Below are 20,468 nucleotides of genomic sequence, written 5' to 3' on the forward strand. Positions count from 1 at the left end.
CTCTGTTGAAACAAAATCTAAACCATTCTTACTTGACTTCAACACAGACATGTTAACAAAAAAACCTGTATACAATGGAATAAATTATGACCCTCAAGATATCCTGCAAATGAGAATCACTAAAGGACTTGAGGAGAATATCCTGGTGTTCAGGGGTCCATGTTCATGAAGTGAGGACCTCAAATTTACCACGTTACAGGGCAGTGTTAAGACACTGCTTATGAATGGGCTGAGAGTCATCTGGTATTTCTAGATGAGAACACAAAGCTGGTAGATATAATCTCAAAAAAGCAGTTCAGCCTCATGAGCAAAAAGGCTTTCTGGGTTTTCTTCCTATGAAGCCAGGTGCAGCTTTGCACTGACATGCATTTGAGTACCTGAGGTATTTCACTGACAGTCATTCAGGGATCACAGCATCAAGTTAATTGCATAAGGGATATGCCCTTTGGCTTCACTTTCTGCTTCCTTAGACTTTCTGTATGACCTCAGTTAAGTAAATCTCTGTTTCCATTTCCACTTTGTACTATCATGGTATAAAATACTCCCCATCATTAAAGCAACTAAATGCAACTGAAACTGTGAGATGCTAATGATGCAACAGCAGGTTCTGGGGAACGTTCTCAATCTATTCTGATCATTGAAGCAGTTAGAAATTAAATTCAGCCTAAATCTAACAAGTAACGTCTCTAGAAATCAAACTCATGAGGTCTAGAAAAGTTAAGAAAAGTCTCAACTGCTTAGCATCAGGAGTATTCCAAGGGGCTCAAGTTAGCCATTCAGTAGACAGTTTTCCTCTTGATCAGTGACCATCGGTAACCAGCTACATCTTACAGATGTTTCTGACAGATACATTTTAAGATATAATTATAAGGATATGGTGAAATTCCATCACTTTTAGAATTATTTTCCTTGATTCACGACACCTCTTCTCTCCCTCATTCTCTGTGCAAATCCTGCCTCCCACTGGCCAATATTGCTGTGATTCACTGAGCAGCAGCCACTTTACCAGGCAGGTACCTGAAGCTGCTCCTGCAGGAAGCACATTATGGCTAGGACCATGCTGTACTTTGAGATCCTTTCAAAGGCAGTACTAAAGCACTTATTTTGACAGCCTCAACATGAGGGCTACTAAAGATAACTGTCTTTTCTTTGCTCACAGAGAAAACAAATGTACTGGGTAGTGGGAGATGAAACAGATGGCATTACAGAAAATGTCATTGTTTAAGTCATGCCTTTTCACTCCCTGCTAGGCTATGACAACCTTGATGTCTCAGACTATTTCCTCCAGGAGGAAAAAAAAATAATTTCATACTAGTTTCTACTGTACTGAGAAATAAAGAAAAAATCTATTTTAGGGTTCACAGGTAAGATGCAATGCCTTATATCAGACAAATTTACATCTAGTGAAATTGTTCGAAATTGTACTGAGCTGCTGGTTTTTAATGATAGTTCTGCAAAACTTTTCACATTCCTTGGTTCTCAGAACATTCCTCCCTCAAAAGCCTTCATCATATGCTCAACACATCCTGCCACAGAGAATTAGCACAACTTAAAATTGTGCAATACAGCTGTTTGTTTTTTTTGTTTTTACACTAATCATGGGTCAACATTTAATTTGGAATATTCCCCCCCAAAAATCAAAAACCAAAACTCCACAAGACCCCTGTAAAAAGACTCCATGGCAAATATTGTTCTATTAAAACCCTGAAGGTCATTCCACTAAGGGTGTTACATAGTTTTGTCACCAAACATGATGTTTTCACTGATTGAAAATGTCTTTATTTAATTGACCATATGTTAATCTTCACATAAAAGAAACATTAACTACCAACATGGTTAAGTTATGATGCCTATGTCATTCCCTTGAAAAAAACTGCCCACATAATTATATGTAAAGACAAAAGAAGCAAAGGAAGGATCTGAAGTATAAATAAAGAAGGACAGATTTGTAAATAAACTTTAAATACTGAAATACTGATTAATAATTTCTATAAATAGGAAACTATTGAACTTGGAAACTTTTGGTTCTTAAGAGTTTGGGACAAGAAAGTATCACATGACACGAACTGCACTGAAGTCTCTGCACATCCATAAGGCAAAAGATGTCATACTGGGCCGAAAACATGGAAAAATTTAAAACTTATGCACTGTTTTGAGACATATCCCTATGCTTTTTTCTTTTATTTCCCCCCCTCTCTCCCCATGCTTTTTGGGGGGCTGGAAAGTCTGACCTATGAAAGAAATTTTTTACTCTTAGTTGCCTTATAGGAAATGTACAGTTCCCAATACTCCTTTATACAAAACTATTTTCTAAGTTTTTATTGATACACATTCCCACTAAATACCTATGAATTATTGAATTGCAATGACATAGTATATTCATGCCTAAAATCTGCCAAAATTGACAGGACTGTATCTAACACTGATTTTAAACCTCAATGTACTCGAAAATGTAGAGGAACTTCTCAGCTCGTTCAGCAAGGACACAGCCAACTCCTTACCATTTCCACTCCCTTGGTACAAACAAGCGGAAGACTGAAAAAAAGCCCCAATCATAAAAATGTAAAACACTTTAGGTTTTCACTTTGTCATCTCTGTTTCCCAACTTATACTACATACATATAAAAAGAATTAATAATGCCGCCTTTAGTTTTCCATAAAATCACAGACACAATGCTGCCATCACAGCCAATTCTTTTAAAATGAGTAGATGAAGTTTCTTTTTAATTTGGAAAAATCAATTTAGATCATGCTTGTGAAACGTAACTCCACTCCTTCCCCCACTCTGTAAAAAAAGAAGCTAACTAAAAAATGGCATTATTTTCTTGAAAGTATCAGACTGTAGGATGCTGCCTAAAATGGGTCAAGATTTGATGCAGAATGCTGACAAGCTTTTTAGACACAACCTTCAGTCTAAAATTGTCACAGGCTCTCCATCTGGCACATGAACTGAGTATGTGCAAGTGTCAGCAGTAGTAAAATCTTTCATTTAGAAGACAACCTGAATGGAAAAAGAATGAGCTTTCACTGTCCAAAAGATTCTTATCACTCAAAAAATAGCTGGCAGGCAGCTTAAGTGATATACATACAAGAAGTCCCCCTTCACCCCATGTCCCTAACTTGCAGATCTTTTTCCATTTTTTTCTTAGTTCCATACAAACATTTATGTTTTAGAAATTCAAGCAGCACAAAGTTCATTTAAACATTATTTCAGCAGTGCGCCACCTCAAATGACTAAAGTCACTGCCATTTTAGTAAGCACATACTGCTCCCTTAATGAAAAGGCCACACATGGACAACGTAATAATTTTTTCCATCTTCTTCAAAAAATAACTGGACAAGGTGATTTACATGCCCTACATTGCCAGTCACGTGAAAGGGCACCTTGAAGATCCTTCTTGAGACCTACAGTTTCTGAAAGCCTGAAAGACAAGTTTACATAGTGGAGTCATAATAACTTAGAACTTACACTCTGCTATTTTACTGCAAGTTACAATATATTGATCCACAATAAAATAAAATCTTCCTGATGACTGGCATGTCTAAAAAGACTAAACCATAACTTTCTTTGAAATGGAGTAAAACTATCTTTTTTTTTTTCATTTTAGTTCTCAATTCAGTGCAATTTAAGCGCATGCTAAATAAGCTTGTACAACCAGCAGCCCTTAGATATATTAGTCCTCTAATATATCTAATATAGGAAAGGATAAATATTATTCTGAAGTGTAAAATAGACAAGATCATAATTATAAAACAACTTGAGGTGGTTAATACTTTCAAATTTCTGCTGTCCTTGCAACTAACGCCTGTTCCCTTACAAAATCCATAAAATGTGACATTTTATACTTTAAATCTTAATTATTTCAAAGGGATATCTGAGTAGAATCACACTAAGTTCAAACTTCTTCAGCAATCCAAACCAGAAATCCCACATTTTTACATCTTTATAGTGATAACAGCACACTGACAAAAAAGGTAAATGCTACTTTCTTTGTATGCATTTACCTTTTGTAACTCTGTTCCACTTCTACTGCCATTCCCATTGATTGCTCTCCAGCCATTAATGCACCTGTCTTATTTCTTTGTCCCCTTCCTACAAGGTCTTAAGTTTTCTAGGTTTGCTGTTCGTAAGAAACAGTCTTATGTCAAATCCGTACAGTTTCACAGCATTTTCCAGATTTGAGATACACAGTTCATGGCACCTGAAGGCACCACCATTATGAAACAACATATTCTAGTTGTAAGAGCAAAAACTTAGTATGAGAAATAACGTGCTTTGAAGATAACAAGCCAGCACAGCAATATATTTTGCACAACACAGGTTTGCAGTTACCCCTCACTGTCTCTCTTTCATCCTTTGTCAGAGCTGCACACTAGAGTCCTGTTTTGGCAGCCAAAGTACAGGTTTTCTGATGGGTTATGACAGCCCTTTGCCACAGCAAGGGCTCAATTGAATGCATTATCCTCAGGTTTTAACAAAAATCTTAACCATTACACTCATCTAGATCATTTCCCCAAAAACCTTGTATCAGAGGGTCATGCAAACTAACGTTCAATTACTTAAGATTCATACATACCATTCTCTGTCCTCTCTCCCTTCCAAACAGGATTGTCGAGGCAACAATGAAGATTATGAGTTTATTGGTTTTACTCCTATAAATCAAGTCAATCGGAATCATAACAAGGGTTATGTTCAGCAAGAATCTCTTTTGTTAGTCTCAGTGAATCCACTGACTGGCTGGTTTTGCCATTGTACTTCAAATCTTTTATCCAGATGACTATCTGAAGCATATATGCACAATCGCAACAGGATAAAAAGTATCTGCTCATAAAAACAAACAACCCTCCCCAAACCAAAAATTTATGTGAATGTTTTACAGTTAAGACCCCCAACCTCAATGCAGTGGTGAACTGTGTTTTAGGAAGTAACTCTAGTGTGTCACAACTGAAACCTTAACACACATATGAAGTTCAATCATGACCTTAACTCATGCTTATTCACTGGGCAAAAAGTGCAATTAGGAACCAACTTTTTTTTTTATTCAGGGGACCGGACGGTGGAGGGGTTGTGCTGAGTTGTTAGAGTTTATCAGGTCACTCACTGATTTTTACAACCCAAGTTGTTGAGTTTCAAAATCTACTGTCAACTGATTTTTGCCACAAGTGAAACATATGGTCTTAAAGAATTTAAAGTTACCTTTTGCAGATGCTCTTGAAGGAAAATAAGCTTTTCAGATCAAGAGCAAGAACTAAGATTTGATAATACTTTGGATCATTAAATCCTGCCTCCCCATTGCTATTTAAAAGTTAATTAAATATTAAGCTGTATCATGCAATCACTTTAGCTATCATAAATACTACAATTTTTTTTCAGAAATTCCTACTACATGTTACTGAAATCATAAGAAAGAACTCGGAAATGCACACATCTATTAACAAAACTAAAAAAGACAACACTTATACAACACTGTTAAGCAATTAGTGGTGAAAACACATACTTTAAATATCCTTCAGCATTGTCTTACACAAACAAAATTGTCTTTTGCAAGGCTATTCAAACTCCCTCTAAAATACTAGACACACAAAACAATCCAGGTTTTAAAGCAGTCTACTAAGAACATAAAGAAAATGAAAAATGACTGAGAAGTGACGTTTGAAGAACTGTTGCTATATTTAGAATAGTTAACTAATTTGAATTCAGAAGGGGAAAAAAAAAGACACATACCCATTCTTTTTTTAATTCTTAGCAAAACAGCCTATCATTCCTGTTAAAAAAAACTGCTCTTTTTTGATAAAGAAATTAATATGTATATACTAGAATTATTTTATTGAAGTGAGCAGAGATATTTCAAATATACAGCATTATTAGCGAATAGAGACAAGTATGAAGCTGAGTTTTATCTGAGATATCTAAAGGCATTAGAGACGAGAGAGATGAATATCAACTCACCAAAAACACTGGCGATCTAACAGCAAGGTTTGTCTCTCATCTCAAGTTTCTATTTCCAAGAGGAATCATATGTGCACTGATAGAAAGACGACAAAAGGGCATGCTGTGCTCTCCTCTACTTCAGTTGAATGACAGCTCTACTAACAGGGAACAGAGACACACACTGCAAAATCTAAGAGTGGGTACTTGATATGAGCATGCTCGGTATCTAATTTAAAATGGCCTGATGCTTCATCTCAGCAGGAGATGGCCTACTTCCAAACAATTTCAGAACTTTAAGTCAAATCTGAAATCATTAATTGGAATGCGCAAAACTCAGCCACCAAGCAGTACTGATTTTTTTTTTATTTTTTAAATCTGCACCGATGCACAGATAATTATTAGCACTACTTCCCTGCAAGGCATACTAAGGCTGAAAGACTATCATCATGTACTTCAGTGTAATTACAGGATGCCACTGTAATAGATTGAAAATCTTTTCAGGATTGTGTATGATTTGAACACCAAGGAGCACAATTCATAAATCAGATAAAGACAACAAATCTGTTTAAATATTCCACAAATCAATTTAAGAATTATTCTACTTGGTGATTTCTGAGCAGCTTTTATTTTTTTTTTCTTTAGGGTGGGGGAGGCCAGAAGAAAGGGTAGAGAACTGTCTAGCAAGTGATTTATGTTCCAAAGCAGTTTACTTCCACTTAAAATCTCTTTATGCATAAAGAAACCATTTAGCTTCTTAATGAAACAATTTATTTGGATATAAAAAGCCAGGTTATTCACATGCAAAAATTCTATGTCAAAGAAAACAGATAGTCAAATCCTTTCCTTTCAGAGATTAACATCTTTTAATTCAACCACACAGACACAAGTTATATAAAGGTCTTCTGTGCTTTGGTTTTCTCCATCTCAGGCCTCTTTCCATACTTATTGTATATTCATTTTTTTTCAAATGAATACACTTCGTCTTTCCCCTCTTGTGGGAAGACAAAAGCTATGCCCCAGGCACTTTTCATTTTTTTTTTTTAAATGCTTTCCTGCTTATCATTCAAGCTGAAAGCGAAGCCAGGCAGGCTACTTTATAAAAGCTGTATTTTAAAAGATGCTACATAAAACCCAAGACAGCACACCTCCTGGTCTCTGCCACAGCTGGGCATCAAAATACTTAACTGAATTTGGAATAAACTCTGCTACTTGGAAGGCATGTATCAAATCCTCTGCTTTTAGTACGGCAGATGAAGTTTAATATGACATTAGATAGAGAGGCAAGAAATTATTCTTAAGCCTTTCTACAACTACTCTGAAACCAAGGTTTTCATATCTATGCAAAAATGCCTGTATTTAGTATGAGAACCTGCAGCTTCAGCCACAGTGAGCTCAAGTCCAAGACTCACATGCTGCCCTCCTACACCCTGAAAATCCTCTTGGCAGGAAAACAATGTATTTACTAAGATAATTATTTTAACATTACTCCTTGCCTTTTGCCTTTGAACTCACAAAAAATGATAGGAAGTACTTTTACCTCAGAAATTCCTTCCAGGCATAAACTGCAAAGTCAAGATGTACAATAGAGCTAAGGCATAGTTAAACCTGATTTGCATGAAGAAACTGAAACATCCCATTTCATATTCCAGAGATAATATTACACTACTATAAGATGGTTTTTTATAATCACGTAACACTAACCGCATTCATTTTATTTTTAATCGCATAATACCTTGGTGGTTAGTTGTCTTACACTAAATCCGTCTACCACTAAGTGAAGAAAAGCCTGCCTCTTGGTAAGAATTTCAGGATTTCCCTGGGAGCTAGTGAACTCTTTAAAGAAAAAAGGAACTACTCTTAAAATATATTTCATATTTTTATCTAAGCTTATCTTCTTTCATCACCTAACTTTTATCATTTGCTTTGTTACTGCTCTCTAAACCTCTGCAGAGATTCAGACTGGTGAAATACAACTTATTTTAAAAATGCAAGATGCTGTTAACGTAAGAGTTGCCTCCTGAGCAAGAACGCTTTCATCCAAGCAGGTTTGATCTAGCTTCATTCTTAAAAAAGAAAAAAATGCCATTGAAGAAAGGTTAATTGTACACATTATATCTATCTAATGACTAGTTTGTAGTTGCCATGTATAGAAGATAAAGGGGAAAAAGAAGCCAGTAATAAATCCATTATAATTGAAGTAAACACTATTCTCTTGTTTCAAGTTTACTCGCCTCAGCTTCCCAAAATCCTCTCAAGCCAAGCACAAATTGTGCGTTTTCTTCATGCTAGACAACAGTTTACAAGTTCAAATGGTCTACTCTTAAGTTAAATTTTTGTGGATGTGTTCTCTCCCAAAAGACTAATTTTCATGACAAACTCCCCTCTGCATTTCTTGCACACCTGCTCAACTTCTCACAGTGTAAGGAAGTTTCAGGACAGCTTTTGTTCCTTCTTTTGATGAGTCTCAATTTTATCTCAGTGTCCTACAAATTGTAGCTACAATAATGAAAAGCAAAAAGCTATGAATAGCACGTAAACCCAAAATACTGATTCCAAAACTAATGCAAAATGCTACTTGCAAAGAAGTCTCACTGAACTCGAAAGGCTTTCTTTACAAATACATAAATTTGAGTTTCAAGATCTGTACATTTGATAAGAAAGTTTTATAACAAATATACATTTACCAACTTGAACTCCAATAATCACCTCTTGAAAGGAAAAAATGAAATTAATATGTAAGTAAGAAAACATAACCTGCACATAGGACTTACAGTAAATAATTATTCTTCTGAATCTGACAAAGCTGGTATTAGATTAATATCAAACTTCACACCTGGAAGCTGAAATATTTTTCTAAAGTATCTACACTTATATCCAAACCAAACCCAAAAGCCAGCACACTAAAACTATGCCAGACTTCTGTATGCTGCTATAAAGACTGAGTTCGAAGAGCCCCTAGGAGATTATTACAGGAATAAGATTCATTACAGTAAACTCAGCACACAATTAGAGGACATGATAAAAGACATTCAATGACAGAGTGTTCATGGGTTTTTTTTTCCCTTTTAATATATTTATCAAGAAACTAGGTGAAGAATATATAAATCTTTACGCCTTTCTAACAGCTTCTCAGCAATAGCTCTCACACAAACACCTTTGATCACTTGCTGATAGCAAAACAGCTCATTTTAATAAGATTGGTGTTTTGTTGTGTTTAGGTTCATTTTAAGTCTCAATATTGAACTCACCACTATTTTAGAATGAAATCTGAATAACTTTAAAGCATATAACTAGGATTTATGTAGATTTTATTAAAAGCTTTTACTTATGCAACTGATGTTTTTAACTAAACATGATAAATTCTTCAGTCAATTATGTATAGCTGAGTTTCGTAAGACTTTCTGACATGCTAAAAAGAATTCCACAATTAAGTCTTCTATACACAAGCTTTCAGCTCTTTTCTCAGCTTTGGCGTGATCACACAAGCAACTTTCCTGGATCTGGTCTATTATAATACTTCAAAATGCCTCTCTCAAATGTTACATCACAGTTATCTAAAATTTCTTCCTTTTCTATTCAGTTTGAAAGTTACATTCCCCATAAATGTGTAGCATTTTTGAAGTCTGTTTGCCATTGTGTTCTTACTTCTTAAATATCGGATGACCTATTCAAGCGAAAAGAACATTTTTCAAACAAAACCAAGAAAAAGTGTGTATCTTGGTCTAGACAACGGTAAGAGAGAAACTAAATATACAGACTTCAAAAGACAAGTAATTTTTTCTTATTTGCATATGTACATTCTTGTTTCTATATATAGCTTTGCTTGTGCTACATATTTCCAGTGTGCCTACAGTGTAATATTTAAGTTCTCCTATACTAATTAACAATATTTCTCGTTTTTAATTTTGGGATCTTCTTGCATCTCATTTGAAATTGTCTCATTGCAGCTTTCCTTTCCCTCCCTGTATTCTTTTCGCCTGCTTCCATTTTCTTCTTTTACTTTTCCCTGTTGTTAACCCCTCATCCAATGCCTTCAATACCAAAAGCAAGTTAAATGAATGTCAAATATTACTCATAGATAGAAGTTTCAAACAACCATGAATAAAAATATTTCAGAAAAAGGAACATGCAAATCTTCTGAATGCACGTATCATATGCCTAAAGACACCAGGAACTGTTTAACACCAAAATCAGAACACAAAACCACCACAGAAAGACAGTGTTTATTATCCGTAATGTTTGTTTTACTTCTGTAACTATCACTGTTTTGACAGTTTCTCTAAGTACTTAACTTCAGACATTCAGAGAAGCAACAAGTCTCTTACTCCAACCGAGGTTTAGCACACTCAGTGTACCTGCAGCAAACCTAAAAAGAACAGAAAATCTTCAAGTACCTTGTGAGATTTGCACAATCCAACAAAAGGGCATTACCATTACCGACTCAAAGAACCTTCTCCAAAGGATGTCCTCACTTTATCTCTTCGTTTGAAGGCTTCGCGATGGAGGACTTGATGATTACATGATGTGGCATGTAAGGGCAAATGAGGCATTGAAGGATCCACAAAATACATTTACTACCTCAGCTGAGAAGACATCTGTATTCTACTCCTTATTAAGTTATTGCGAGCCCATGGTAAATCTGTCTTTTTACAGTCTTTCACTCTTCATATGCCCATGTAGACTGAATAGTCAACTATGAGTTTGTACATTACTACTTATATTGTCATTTCCTTCCTAGAAATAGGTATACTAAATGTTATGGGTACAATAGTTAGTGCTTGTGCTCTTGAATTAATGGAAAAAAAAGTTTTATATCTGCTATTCACAGAATCACAGAATCACAAGGTTGGAAAGGACCCATTGGATCATCGAGTCCAACCGTTCCTAACACTCCCTAAACCATGTCCTTAAGTACTTCATCCACCCGTTCCTTAAACACCTCCAGGGAAGGCGACTCGACCACCTCCCTGGGCAGCCTGTTCCAGTACCCAATGACTCTTACTGTGAAGAATTTTTTTCTGATATCCAACCTGAACCTCCCCTGACGGAGCTTCAGGCCATTCCCTCTAGTCCTGTCCCCTGTCACTTGGGAGAAGAGGCCAGCTCCCTCCTCTCCACAACCTCCTTTCAGGTAGTTGTAGAGAGTAATAAGGTCTCCCCTCAGCCTCCTCTTCTCAAGGCTAAACAACCCCAGCTCTCTCAGCCGCTCCTCATAAGACTTGTTCTCCAGCCCCCTCACCAGCTTTGTTGCTCTTCTCTGGACACGCTCCAGAGCCTCAACATCCTTCTTGTGGTGAGGGGCCCAGAACTGAACACAGTATTCGAGGTGCGGTCTCACCAGTGCCGAGTACAGAGGGAGAATAACCTCCCTGGACCTGCTGGTGACCCCATTTCTGATACAAGCCAAGATGCCATTGGCCTTCTTGGCCACATGGGCACACTGCTGGCTCATGTTCAGTCGGCTGTCAACCAGCACCCCCAGGTCCTTCTCTTCTGTGCAGCTCTCCAGCCATTCTTCCCCCATTCTTCTGTAGCGCTGCATAGGGTTGTTGTGCCCCAAGTGCAGGACCCGGCATTTGGTCTTGTTAAACCTCATCCCATTGGTCTCGGCCCAGCAGTCCAGCCTGTTCAGATCCCTTTGCAGAGCCTCCCTACCCTCCAGCAGGTCGACACTTCCTCCCAGCTTAGTGTCATCTGCAAACTTGCTGAGGGTGCACTCAATGCCTTCATCCAGGTCATTGATAAAGACATTGAACAGAGCTGGACCCAGTACTGAGCCCTGAGGAACCCCACTTGTGACTGGCCTCCAGCTGGAGTTAACTCCATTGACCACCACTCTCTGGGCCCGGCCATCCAACCAGTTTTCAACCCAGGAGAGTGTGCGCCTGTCCAGGCCAGAGGCTGACAGTTTCTGAAGCAGAATGCTGTGAGAAACTGTGTCAAAGGCTTTACTGAAGTCCAAGAAGACTACATCCACAGCCTTTCCCCCATCCAGTAGTCGAGTGATTTTGTCATAGAAGGTGATCAGGTTAGTTTGGCAAGATCTGCCTTTTGTAAACCCATGTAGACTGGGCCTGATCACCCGGTTCTCTTGCGTGTGCTTCATGATAGCACTCAAGATTACCTGTTCCATGACTTTCCCTGGCACTGAGGTGAGACTGACAGGCCTGTAGTTCCCCGGATCCTCTCTGCAACCCTTCTTGTATATGGGCACAACATCAGCCAGCCTCCAGTCTAGTGGAACTTCCCCAGTCAGACAGGACCTCTGGAAGATGATGGATAGGAGTTTGGAAAGGACATCCGCCAGTTCCTTCAATACTCTTGGGTGGATCCCATCCGGCCCCATAGACTTGTGGACGTCTAGCTGGGCAAGCAAGTCTCTAACCGCCTCCTCTTGGATCCCGGGAGCCTCAATCTGCCCCTCTAACTCTTGGATTTGTAAACAGAAGGAACAACTTTCTTTGCTATTAAAGACTGAGGCGAAGAAGGCATTAAGTACCTCAGCCTTGTCCTTATCCCCTGTCACTGTTATTCCTTCTGCATGATGATTCACATCTTATAAAAGCAGACTGTGTGCTGGACTTTAATATATGACCTTAGATTATTCTTCTGGAAACTTTTATCAGACAGTGTGCCAGAACATGTAAAACTGCCACTGCTGCCCAGATTGTGAGTGTTGCTTTCCAAATTTATACTTATTTCTTTATATTACAGCATGTCTGAGACTAAGACCAGATCTGAACCAACCACCTATCACAAATACAAGCTACACATGTGCCCATCTGGATGACAAGCTCTCACTACATGGAGACAGATGAGCCACTATGTATCCTCAGAATGGACAGAATCCATCCACCCTCCCCCCCATTATTCTCTTAAACTTGCTGTTATTTTAAAAATAGTCATTACTCATAGAAATATATTCAAGGTGGGCAAGAGAACAACAGCCTGACAAAGAAACTGTACTCAGCAAGGCAAATTCTTTACAGTTTCCTTAATTCAGCCCATTAGTGCCATCTCTTCATATTTTATGTCTATTCCCAGAATTGACATTAAAATAAAAGCCTAGTAAGTGATTCCATATATGAATACGTTTACTTCCATTCAAAACCAACAATCTCAGGAATTCAATGTGAATACTTTTTCTTAACATCCAATGTGATTGATTTTTCTGCAAATTTCTTGTACTGCAAAAATCGTAAGAGCCCAAGAAATTTTTTTAAGGCAACATCACTACAGACCTAGTTGGCTGATAACACATCCTTCCATTCTATTTAGCATCAACAAAAGCAGCACAAAACATTTTTCAGTTTTGGATGCAACACGGAGCACAAGTAAAACAACCCATCAAATACAAGTTTGTGCGATAAACATTGAAGCTCAGCAGACCTTTTGTGCTGCAAGACCTACATTCATTTTCAAATCCTTATTCAATAACTGTCAGCTTGAATCCCTTTTATTAACTGATAAAGCTACAGTTAAAACTCCTGAGATCCCATCTGGAAAATATCTGAATTCTCTCTAACTTACTAGCCAAAGCTCTTTGCAAGGTTCTTAAACTCATTATGAATGAATTAATGAGTTTTGCTACAAGTACACCCATTAAGCTTCTTCTTTATACTAATGAAAGGAATTCTGAAGTAAAAATATCCTTTTGTAGATTTCTCAATATTTATAAACAATTTAATTAATTTAAAATTAATTATTTAGAAAAACATGCTACTCTGACAACTTGTCGACTGTGTACACAAAACAGAATTACAGGCAAAAGCACTGTCTGAACAAATCCAAAGGAACATGAAGATCTCTGCCTCATCTCCCAAGTCTCTCAATATGCAAAAATTAAGTTGATAAAACATGTGCAGTGAAAGAGAGGACGACACACTCTTCTGCATTACAGAAAACATAATATATTGCAAAGAAAACATGTATCATTTATTTCAAAATTATTTAGAGCGAAAGACAGATCAGCATCACTAAATAGCAAGGTAAGAGAAGTTTACTGAAGAAAGAAAACTCAGAAAGTGTTCAAATGGGAAAAAGAATACTAGGTTCAATGAAAACTCACAAACAGGCAGGTGAAAAAAGAAATACACAGCAGGCTCTGAGGAACCACTTGCAAACAGGGAGCAGGTAAAAGGGGAGAGCCAGACCCTGTATCTCAAGCCTAGGATAGCTCCTCATTCGAACTACAGAATCAAGAAGCCTTTCAACCAGAAAAGAAAGTAAAAAAAATAAGCAAAAAAAAAAAATTAAAAGGTCTGATAGAAGGTAAGGTCACTGCAGAAAGCAGTATATTTGTATTTGTTTTCACAGCTGGGGAAGACACAGTTGAGCCAAGTGTGGCACCTACTTGACTCAAGGCAGACTGTCCAATGAATTCAAGTCTTGGTAGAATAGGGTGAAGCAGTCGGATGACGTTCTGTAACCACAGAGCTTATCTATTGTCCAACGAACCCAACTACCTCAGTTTCACAAAACTGGAAGGTCCCCGACTATATCAAGTTTCATATAGCTGCTAGGGTCAGCTAGAGGACTACAGACCAGGTAATCCCTGTGTTTGTACCAGGCAAAGCACTAAGAACTATTCTGTATAACTAAATTGACAGGTATGAAATCTGTTGCTGTGGGGGAGAGTCAACGCAGCTTTTGAAATGGAAAGCCATACACCAGAGATCTATTTGACTTAGCAGTAAATAAACAAACTAACAACAACATAAAAAAGAAACCAAAAAAATGAGTAAATAGGCCTTTCATGTCACAGAGAACCCGCTTTTCCTAAAAGCATCCAAAAAGGTCAGTCACCAACGCTGCTCAAAGAATCTAAGCTGTCAAGAGGGAAGGGTGTCATATAGATGGTGGTTCAAAAGAATAAAAAGACACGATTTAATAAGACCTGCAAGGCCTTGAACTCACACATACTCCTCATTCTGATATCAAAAAGCGGATAAATACAGAAGCCAAACATTACCAGCTAGTGTCTCTTGCTAAGGTTGCTCTTCAGGATAACTACTGAAGAATTACAGAGGAACTATGTAAGATTAGGAACACAAGCAGTAAAATAGTAGCAAGTCAGATATAATAGTGGTAATCTAACCGTCATGCAAATGAAAAAAACCTCTGTATTTTACATATTCAGCAATATTCTCTGAGCTGACCATTTCTACTATGGAACAAAATCTTAGGAATATAGCAGATACTTTTTCATAGACCCGTTATCTCACAGAATTCACATGAAATTGCGTGCAGATTAATCATTACACACATAGAAAACGAAAAACCTCACTGAAGTCTCAAAAAATGGCAATAAGCATGAGTAAAGGGTGTAGAACACTTCCCACATGTAAGGAACAAAACCAGATTGATGGTCCTCAGGCTGGGGATGGGATAAAGATATTTTTATCACTCACACTTCTAACAGTAAACAATGTACCACTGCACCTACATGAAAAGCAGAAGAGAGCAAATAAAACTATAATAGAAGGTAGCAACTGAAAACTAAAAAGGTGATAGCTGCTTACCCTCCAAAACAACTCGTTAAGAGTTTGTGTAGGTTCAGAAATGAATACAAAAATCAATCATGCGCAGCTAAATACAAAGATCCTGCCTCTAGAAGTCACCAAACCACAGACTGCTGCTGGCTGAGAATTCTTGTGTAGGTTCTCAAAAAAACCAAACCAAATATCCTCATCTCTGGCTATCTCAGTTTCTGGCTGTAGAAACCACAAACACATTCTTTCAGAAACCTTGAAGACAGGATGTATCAAGCTACTAGAGATAATTTCTCCTATACTTGGCTGCCTTTCTCAGCTACTGTAAAGCCCAGTTGGAAAGGCATTATTGGTTTATTATAAATCTAGGTGGGTTTTATTTTCAAATTTATAAATGTCTTCAGTTTTTTCCTTGTCCCCTGGCTTCTCCAGTAACCATTTCAAGAAGATAAGGAATGATCCAATCTGTGGCATGGAGTTGACTTTCACTTCAAATTACACCAGCTTGCCAAATATAAACATCTTCCTCCAGCAGGCCAGAGCATAGAAACTGTTCCCTTTTCCCTGGAAATTGATATAAATATAGTACGGATTGGGGAAGGGAGAGGAGAGTAATTCTCAAGCCACAGACACTGGAAGATTATTAAACCAGTGAACAGGATAATTAAACTCTGAATGATCCATAGCTAATTTACAGTTGAACTTTACTACGCAACACACGTGTGCAACTGTAATTTTCAATCAGATACTTGATATAAGAGTCCTTGTTAGGGGGTTCCAGCAGATAGGTACCTAAAGCAGGGATAGTATTTAATATACTTGGACAACAAATTTACAAGCTAGTGTGTAGCTGTTTCACTTTATTCTTAACTGAATCACCAGATCCAGCACAGTGCCGGATTAGCCACTAATATCACAGGCTTTCCTTTCAGACAAGCTGCCACCAATTCAACAGAGCTACCCTCCTCAAGAACTCCTACTGTCAGATAAAAACTACTTAAATCTGCTGAAAGCAAATCTAATCAAAGTGACAGTTAAAATAAAACCAGAACAGATGAAAATCATATTATGTCTTTCCCGTTTGTTAAAGTCAATTTAACTGATCTAATGAGCTTTATATTCCTCAATACGAAAATGCCTACATGCATCAATAAAAACCAGAACAAGCAACACTTTAAATGCTTTTTTAATTGACTTTTATTTTCAGGCCAAGAGCGCAGGGATAAAGTTTCATTATTACTCCAATATTTCAAGTCTTTCAGAAAGTATACAATTTTTACTCAGGATACCAGTCAAACACAATTCACAGGCAATATGCTAAAAACAAACACAAGAAAATCAACAATTAAATTGTATTTACGTGACTTATAAAAAACTTCAATTTTGAATCCTACAGTCAAATTTTAGTTAAGATAGCAAATATCAAGAACATCCTGCAAGTGATTCATATTTTTCTAAAATAATTATCTTTACAATCAAGACATACCCACACTGTTATGAGAATGGTGTGTATTTACAATATCAACAGGAAGGTCAACACTGGAGAACTGACTTCCTATAAGTCAAAGACTCATTCACATGCAAAGCACTTAAAAAGTAAAAAACAATGTGTGTCCTATATCATATGCTGAAGACAAACTCCAAAAATCTAATTAGCCCAAAAAGAAAAAAGAAAATTTAATGAAGAAAGAAAGCCAATATGTATGGTTTCAATGCAAGCCACAGGAAATTCCTTCACAAATTCACTCAAACTTCTCTTTCAAGTAGCTTCTGACACTTTGGTTGGTTTTATTTTTTTTTTTAAGGTTAAAGTATTACTTGGAAAAAAAATATACACATGCAGACACAGACTGATATACAAAGTCACAAAGCAGTACTGAATGTGAAAACAGAATTGTTTTAACATATAACTTAAAAAAAACCAGAAAAATAAAAAAAAAGGTTAAGTCTTTCATTCTCCACTGATTACATGAGAACATTATCACTTTAATCCGCTGTTGAAAGGATGCAAGGAACGAGTAGAAATTTACTTGTGTTTAAAGACTGCTGCCGATTTTGCATGTTTGAGCACCTGTGACTTAAGATTTCAAAGCAGACTGCTAAACAACTGCGTAACTTCAAATTTTTTAAAAAAAAAGGTTAACTGTTGTTGGTCTTAAAATGAAGAAAGAAAATACAAAAAAAAACCACCCCAGATCTAATTGTTCATAGTAATTCAGTGTTTGAGAACCTTGAAAATCTTGGCAGAGTGTAGTATGAATCCAGGCACGCTACTGGTGTGCACACAGCATAAATAGATAAAACCTGAGAAAGTGTTTATTTCAACTTATCTAGAAGCTTATCTTCCCAATAGCAGCTCTGTCTACTACAATGTATTACACACTAAGAAGTTTCTCACTGCAATGTGCAGTTTTACAGTAAATTATTTTCTAGACAAAACTCACAACATTCATTTGACATGAACTCAACCATCCACAGAGCAAGCCCTACCAGACCACCCTTACGTCACATTCAGCTACAAAATTCTCAGAAAACCATCGGCAGACAAACAGAAGCTTAAAACTTCAATCACATTAATTCCTCCATCTAAAATATCTCAGTTGTCTGAAGTGCTTTAAAAGCAATTTACGTAGAGATAAAGATTTCCATACAATATCCCATTCTGTATCTCAAACATACATTTGAAAACCCTTGACACAACAATCTAATTTACTGTGTATACACCCTCAGCATTATAACAATAATTATGAAACAACTAATTATTGTTTAATATTCTTTACTGGTAAATCCTTGACTGCTAAGCCTGTAATGCATAGATATTACTGTATTACAAGAACGCATTACTACGAAGAGTGATGCCAGCCACTCTGCAATAGGTTGGCAGTCGTTTGCCAATAGTGAAATGTAAGACTGTTATATTTCCTCAGAAAAAGGTGTATTATAGGTATTTATTTATGGTAATATCCTGTACCTGCAAAGATTAACGAGACAGCAGTGTAAAATAAACCCCAAATATTAATTAGGGGTTATTAATCAAGCACTGATGGCCTTTTAATTTTCGCACCTACAGGAGGGCAGCTCCCAAGGCGTACAATTTACAGCTTCTATCTTACTGGAAGTCACATTACAGCCCAACAAGGTGTTCTGGGATACACAGGATGGCACAGAAATGCTTAAAGGTTCAGCATCATCTCTCCACCCATTTTTAATAATTAATTCACTGTTAAAACAAACAAATAGAACACAACCTGCATTCATACCCCACACACCCAAACACTGCTCATTCAAAACCAGGGCCTGAAACTCAGTGACTTGTATAGAACTAGAAGTTAGACAGACAAAGGAAAACACGCTTTTCAAAAAGTAAGTTTCAATTAATGTGCTAAAACACTACAATCCTGATCTTTGTTGGCAATTACGTTCCTCCCTCCTTCTCTCTCATGCACGATGGGTCAGACTTGGGGTTTCTGGGCTTTTAGAATCTAAATTAGCCTAGATAAGAACCTCCAAAGATGCCTATCAGACAAACAAAAATATTATACAACCAGCATTAAAACAGTTAATTCTATCATGAGCTAAAAAAATGTATTCCCCAATAAGTGAACTTAAACACACACTACTGCTTCTTGAAAGTAAGTTTGTGTCACTGTAAGTATTACTTTACCATACTACTATTTGTTTTATTACTAAAGACTTGCTGTTAGCAACACACAGGAGCTGCAGGGCATGTTTGTGGGTTCTTTTCTCTTTGTTTTTTTTTTTTTTTTTTTAATAGCTTGCTATAAAGCTAATATTCAGATAAATCTGTTACCCACCTTCCCCCAGATTTTAGAATGGCTGTTTACTTTAGGTTTTATAACAGCAGGTAAAAATCTATCTCCCTAACCAATAACCTAGTATTTCACTGCCAACCACCGTAAATAAGGATCATCCAGAGAGTGCATATGGAAAGAATAAATGCTATCAAAAACTTCTTATAAATACAAATACCTGAACTACATGCAAACAGATATTTTAGTGCCAGTAATTTTGAATGACGGTACAGTAATATCACCACTTCACATTTCAAACACGATAAAGAACATCAAACCAAACTTGTTTTTCTTAGATACAGGAGCATTTTGATTCTTTAATGTTACTTTGTGGCATATTATTTTTTCCTTTTCTTTTTAATCTCATTAGACAAACTGTTTCAGACTTCTGTGTGCTCGAGAACTGACAGTCATTCGAATTTCCTGCTGAGTATGAAGACAAAAGTTACCTTTGATGATTATTAAATCTATTCCTTCTGGACATGAATTTTAAAACCCAGATATTTATTTTAAAGACAAGATATAGCATTTCTGCTCTTTTAAGCCTTGGCAATGAAAAAAATAAAGTGTCAGGATTTCTGTTTGCCTGTAACATGTCTTTACAGTAAAGCTTTCAATTTTATTAACACAAAAGCAGCATTAACTCAAATATTTTATTCATTTAAAGTTTAGAATTGACTTCAGAAAGCTGAACTGACTATTACACTGGTGTCCCTGTCTGGCAACTTTCTGCTTTCAAATCACATACAGATCATGTATGAACGTAGGTTAAGGTGGCAACAGGTCCCAAAAACGTTCTAAAAATCATCTCCCAATTCTTCTTTGCCCTTGAAAACATCAAGAGATTCAACTTAGGCTTCCATTTCCTTTCTTAGCATATGGAACAATCCATATTTAAGTAATTCATATAAGCACAACCTAAAGAGTTGGAAAAACTGTTCACACGGTTACTGATGATAGTAAGCGCAATGCAATAACTAACTGTAGGAAGTACATCTCAGTAATTAAGCATACGCTAGTCTTTTTCTTTGGCACTGCAGTATTTGGCATGGCTTTTGCAACGTCAAATCACTTCACCTGGAAATTTTTATTCCTGTGCCAAGGAATCAAATATCTTACCCATTAATATTTTAATGCAGAACACACATAACTCATCCACAGAACTAGCTGAATGAGGTAACTTGATCTGCAGTGTACGTAAATTAATATGTAAACTTAAAATATAAGCTTTAA

General features: G+C 36.8%; 1 protein-coding gene across 24 annotated transcripts in view; it reads right to left on the bottom strand.

Annotated features, from left to right (window-relative positions):
• Positions 1-20,468, bottom strand: part of PLEKHA5 (pleckstrin homology domain containing A5) — a 170,762-nt gene that overhangs the window by 102,698 nt on the left and 47,596 nt on the right. Inside the window, exon 1 of one of the 24 annotated variants that reach the window (XM_054057525.1) lies at positions 5,951-6,088. The exons of the other annotated variants lie outside the window; for them this stretch is intronic. The gene's annotated coding sequence lies outside the window, so the exon portion shown is untranslated. Of the gene's footprint in view, positions 1-5,950; positions 6,089-20,468 lie in introns of those variants that run through there. 24 annotated transcript variants of the gene reach the window in all.

This window comes from Cuculus canorus, chromosome 1 (genome assembly GCF_017976375.1).
Source record: "Cuculus canorus isolate bCucCan1 chromosome 1, bCucCan1.pri, whole genome shotgun sequence".
Lineage (NCBI taxonomy): Eukaryota > Metazoa > Chordata > Aves > Cuculiformes > Cuculidae > Cuculus > Cuculus canorus.